Here is a 6000-nt window from a genome sequence, read left to right as displayed (position 1 = left end):
GTGGTTACAGGGTCTTAGGACAGAAACAGCGGTCATGATATAATAACCCAAACTGAGCAAAGGGGACTACAAACTACAGGAGTTTCTTTTACTTAAATGAGATTTCAAAAGATGAAGCAAAGTTCTGCAGCATCATTGGATTTTGCAGTTAGAGGCCCTGAATACTTAGTAAATGCTTAATAGAATCCCTGTCTCTAGAGAGTCATGAGTAACAATGAAGATGTCACTTGCCCACCTGTAAAGAAAGATTTCTCCATCTTGTATAAAGCTCTTCTCAAGCAAAGATACAAACAGCATCACTGCATGAGCAGGAGGTTTCCCAGCAAATGGCTTCATTTGCAGGAGGCAAAATCCTTCTGTCCTGCTCACCTGTGCACTAGTGACCAGGGCTCAGCATTTGCTCAAATCTTCCTAGTGAGATAGGAGAGATGGAGCAATCTATGAAATAAAAATTATGTCAATTTTATCCCATAGCTTTTCCGAGTACCTTGCACTGTAATATCAGCACGTGCATTCTCTGCTCACAATCTCTGATTTAAAGGTCCTCTGGACAGAAGACTCCATCTAACCCTAGCCTTCTTTCTTTCTCCCCTCCAAGCCCTTTTTTCTCTCTTGATCCAGTTCAAGGATCCGTCCCTCAGTGTTTGTCATCAGGCTCTATCCTGTATCCATCAGTGCCTTCAGGGTGTCTTCTTTTTTCTCTGTTCCAATGGCTCCGAGGTCATTCACTGCTCCTAAGGGAACCTGGCTTTTTTCTTCAATCCCCAGACATCAGGCATCTCTGGACCCCTCTGTCTATTCCTCTGTCTATCTTCCTTCATGGTTCTCTCTTTCAATTTGCAAAACCTTCACTCTATCAAGTTTTAAGCAACAATATTTCAAGGGAATGGATAGGAAATTCCCATGCCCATAATTAAATTTCACATGTAGGGCTGTGCGTGCCTTAGTGCCCACACTGACAAATACTTCTAATAATGAGCCACAGCTAGTACAAATCAAGTGACACAAAACCTGAAATGATTGGAGAGAAAAGAATGTGACTCAAATACGTAGGACCTTTCTTTTTGCACAGAGAGCTTTTCATTGTTAAAAATATGCTTGAATACAGCATTCAAAACCTGAACAAACTGATTAACCAGGGACCAAGTCAGTAAAGGAGCAGTGGCACTCTGTGTTATCATGTGAGAGGCCCTGGTTTGGGAATGACAGAGGCTGATGATAAATGGCTGCAACATGGCTATGATGCCACAAGTCTCTGTGGAACAATACCGTCTCTGCTGCCCTTCCTTGACAGCTGCACTCAAATCTCTGCAAATAAGGATTACTCCAGAAGGCCATTTGCCCTTCTCCTGTTGAAAATGTTGTCTGGGGAATACACGTGGTCACTAGCTATGGGGATGCACTGAAGTGATCTCTGGTGCACAGCTTCACTGCATGTCCCTGTCCCCTTCTGTTGGGATTAGGGACCTCTGTACCAGGGAATGAGCACAGAGACATTATATTGCCAGTGGAAAGGCTGTCTACCAGGTGATTTAGAAAGCAGCCTATTTGATTGCACCAGCAAAAGCAACATATCTCTTAATGCATCCCCTTAGCTAAATGTCACGATGATTAGATACAGTGCTGGAAGTGAAAGGGCAAAATATTAGTCAACCAATTAAGTTTTCAATTTTATTTTCCCAGAGTGATATTTTGTATTTGAATTCCTTGTGAGCAGAGGCAGGAGGAGACAGAGTAAGTATGCTTGAAGTTCACACCCATCCATGTGCCATACAATCCAACCTATGGAGCTAATTGGAAACAATACTTACTTTAAAAAATAATTACAGTTGACAAAAATTTCTGGTTTCTTGTTTTAAGAAATTTTGTAGTTTCTCTCCCTTCCCTGGCCTTGTTTTAAACAGATGGAAATTATTTTATGAAACAAAAGGAATTTTAGACGAGTCCTGGACAGTCCAGTGTTTCAGCAGAGTGAAGCCTTTACTGGGCTGTTGTTTGCTCCATTACGATTAACACGGTTGGGACCAGCCCCTGCACTGGCACATGACAGCCTCAACTACACCTTAATAAGAACATATTTTCCACTCTTTAAAGTTCTACAAGCTGCATCTTAAAAAGTACATGGTGCCCTAGATGGGGATTAAATTAGGGGGGTCCAGTGATTAAGGTGGGCATTTATGACCTTCTCACTGGCAGGAGCCAATCTGCAGGAAAGCAATCTGCAGCACAAGCTCTACAGACAAGGCATGGTATGATGCTGTAAACCAAACCCCACTCTGTTGTTGTGTTATTCAAGGAGCTCCATCAAATTATTACCATTATTTATACCCTAATAAAATGTAGAGGTCTCTTTCAGGTTTCATGTTTTGTGGTGCCTGATTCCCTCCAAACACACAATGAAACATGGCTCTAAGACTGGTAAAATGAAAACAGTTAGTAGAATTTAACAGAATTCATAATGAATTATTTTCGGGCATATGTTGTTTTAAATGTTTTCTCATAGCTGGTAGCATTGCAAGAAAAGAAGAAAGACATGAAACCAACAAGGAATTTCATTGTCTTTAAGTAAAAAAATATGACACAAGTCTGATTTAGATAATCCTGATGTTATAGCAATGGTGATAACACTGGTCCCATCCCAGACTGCCTCTCCCAGTCCCAAGATAGGAACAAGACACTTCCTTCCTCCAAAAAAACAGAAGGAGGGATGGGTGTCCCAACTATGGTATGGCCCCACATGCCCTGAGGTTTTACACATATGGCAACACTTTGCACAGGTGCTTGTAAACATGATACAATTTATTACTCTTTCTCCTTCCCAATAAACTAGAATCAGAACACTCATTTTCAGACAAAATTCCTTTTTTTCTTAACAGATGCAACACTTTAAAAATTTAACTGTAAGCTTTTTTCTTCTAATTTCCAGAACTAAAGCTACTCCCAAAAATAAAGACATGCACCCCTCCTCTTTCAATTCACTTATGTATATGAATACATGTAGCATCTATTCTGATACCTGGCATTGCTAAAAATATATATTAGGAATCTCTGATGCTCAGCAGCTGCTTTCTCTTAACAAAGAAACAAAGACTTCTCAAAAAATCTTATAAGCATTGATATAAGCATTGATAATACAAAATATTATTGTATAATGTATACAGTCTTGATGAAAAATAAGATGGAAGAAAAATCTCATTTTAAAAAATCAAATATTCCCAAAATATTTAATGCCTTTTTCCAGCATCATGGGGAAAACCCAAACAAACAAACAAACAAACTGGTTTTGTCCTGGTTTTCTCTTCCTTTCCCATGTTACTTTACATGATTAATGCTAAATCTCTGTGTACAATTAGTGCCCACTTAATAGGCAGCTTATCAAAACATAGTGAGAGGTTTAGCTTGATTTTGAAATATAAAGAAAATTTAAGGAAAGCATGGGGAAAATATTTCAAAACATGAGGGAGTTGGTCAGTGAGAGGTAGCTCCAGGGTCCATATTTGCATTCTCTGGTTAATACAGCTCTCCAACAGTATCCTGAGAGGTCTTGCATCTTTCCACATCCTGCAGTCACTTTAGAATTTAGTTGAGACACCATGACTGGGGAGTGAGATACAAGAGAGGTTGATGAGATTGTCATCAAGAAAGAAGGCCAGCAAGCCAAAGAATCACATTTGTATTGTTTTCCTTTATGTTAGATCTGACTGGCACCGTGCAGAGCAGAAACTTTGACAGCAAAGAACCTGAAAGTCCTGGTCCCAGACCTGGGAACTGAGCTTCTGGCACTGCTAGGTGGCCCAGCAGCCACAGAAAGCCACGGCACAACAACACAGCTTTTTCTGGCTACTGCAGGAGTAGAGGGGCTGGAGAATATTTTAAAAACTAAACCCTAAGAATATGAAAGTCTAGGCTTCAAGTGCTAGAACTGTTCAGTGTGTGTGTTCCTCCATTGCTGACCTTCTACCTATGACTACCTTCAGCCACTGATCCAGAAAGTTTTATTCATGGGTTTGAGACCAGAGCTCCACGCAGTCCAGAGACCAGGCAAAGTGCATCACAGCTTGCTCAGCAAGCAACCTAAGGGTGCAGAGAAGAGCCACACCATCACCTGTATTTATCAGAAACCACTCCTGATACCATCTGCAGGGAATGCTGGTACAGTGTGGAAGGCCAGTTTCCATCAAAATCATGATTTGGGTTCACTCATTGAAAGAGCAAGAGGAGACCACAGCCATATCTGCTTAGGAGTTGCTCTATGGTGCAGTCAGCAGCTTCTGGCAGACAAGTACCACACAGGGACAGTGTCCAGGAGCCAGGCCCAGGAGTGGGACAGCCCTGCTTCACTCTGCTGCATGCTGTCCACACATCAGAGGAAGAGTGAGAAGCTTATTGGAGACCATCCCAAACTCTGTTAACCCTGAACCAGCCAGAGAATATTTCAACTGTGCAGTAACTATAGCTTGTCTTGCTTGAGGTTGATCCACGATAAAGTAAAAAAAAAAGTGTGCAAGATGCTACGGAATAAAAAATGGCCTTTACTAGGATCAAAATAAAGCCATACATTGGGTGACCACTACCACCAGAGTCATTTCATGTAACAGGTTACATGGCTCCACACATAAAATTAGTCCAACTACATTAGGAATATGCTTCTTACTGATGTGTGCATGTGACCAGTACATATGACACAGGGGACTGTAAGAATGGCATTGCAGACTTTTGTCACCAGTGTATTAATGGTAGAGTTATGCTAAATTGGTTGTCCAGCAACCAATATGATATGATGCTGAATATCCTCCTGTCTGAAACATTCCTTGATTAAAACAGTGTATGAGGAAACTCGTGCCTATAAAAAGATAAAAAACAGTAAGTGGATTTAATTGTTTCTACAATTAAATGTTTCTACAATTAAATTGTTTCTACAATTGTGTACTAGGCATGTGTGCCTTAATATAGCCAGGCATGAAGCCTACATCAGATGGATTAAGAGGGGAGTATAGGCATGATTGAGGTCACTGATTGCTTTACTACCACAGATTTTACTCCATTCTCAGGAATAAAATTTAAGCAATATGCTGTACCTGAGCTGCTCAGCTAACAGATACAATTTGCAAACAAAAGAACTGCAAGAGAGGTCAGCAGATGAACCGAAGCTTTCTGGCTTTGAAGCAGAACAATACCTCAACACTCACAGTCTCTTGCACTTTGCTTGTCCAGAGGAATAACCAGTTCCTTCAGCAGCTCTTCAGAACATGTGTTGCCAGTGCAGGCACCTTGCCATCCTAAGTTTATTAAGAAAACCTAGTTTGTCAAGAATATGCCTGGGAAGCAGCTAAATAAACAAAACAAAAACCATAACACATTGTTGCCTGAAAGTATGGTACAGTTAATGCTTGCACAGGAAAATTCCTATAAACATCAAATACTTTTGGACTCTTTTACCTCCACTTGCTGCAGCAGCTTTAGCCTCCTGTTATAGAATCACCCTGCTGTTGGAATATTACCAGCAGTGGTAGCCTGCACTGGAGTTTTATTCCTTTTTCTGGGCCAGTCTTTTCATCTTTCTTTTTCTTTTTTTCCCCTCTGAAGGTTATTTATGCAAGTGTGACATGCAGTTACAGTAAAGTTCCTTGCAATGAATGGAGTGCAGGGCAGTGGTAAATTCCATTCCAAAATCATTTTGAATTCTAAAGGTTCCATTTAAGGGATAATGATGGGAGCAAAGGGCATTTCTCCAGGATTAATCACTGGCTGGGTGAGATGATAGCCCAAGGCAAAGCCACGGGCCATTAACCCCTGCAGGTCACCTTATCCCTACAGGAAATGCATTGGGTCAAGTTCACTGTTGCTATTATAAACTCTTATTCGAGAAAGGGGTTACAGTTCTATGTTTATATATGTCTTCCATTCCCATGTTTGTAATGATAGTGGATAGCTTTTGGCAATGCCTCTATATTGTACCACCGAGAGATGTAAAAACAAGTTCTATTGTTATAATGGATG

General features: G+C 40.7%; 1 long non-coding RNA gene across 1 annotated transcript; it reads left to right on the top strand.

The window, feature by feature from the left end:
- Positions 1–1347: 1347 nt before the first annotated feature.
- LOC128797195 (uncharacterized) lies at positions 1348–4530 on the top strand. The gene is made up of 3 exons (XR_008434046.1): positions 1348–1527; positions 1684–1734; positions 3696–4530. It is a non-coding gene; the product is annotated as an uncharacterized LOC128797195 (long non-coding RNA).
- The last annotated feature ends 1470 nt before the right edge of the window (positions 4531–6000 follow it).

Source organism: Vidua chalybeata, chromosome 1 (assembly GCF_026979565.1).
Source record: "Vidua chalybeata isolate OUT-0048 chromosome 1, bVidCha1 merged haplotype, whole genome shotgun sequence".
Lineage (NCBI taxonomy): Eukaryota > Metazoa > Chordata > Aves > Passeriformes > Viduidae > Vidua > Vidua chalybeata.
This window is presented reverse-complemented; position numbering and strand designations above follow the sequence as displayed.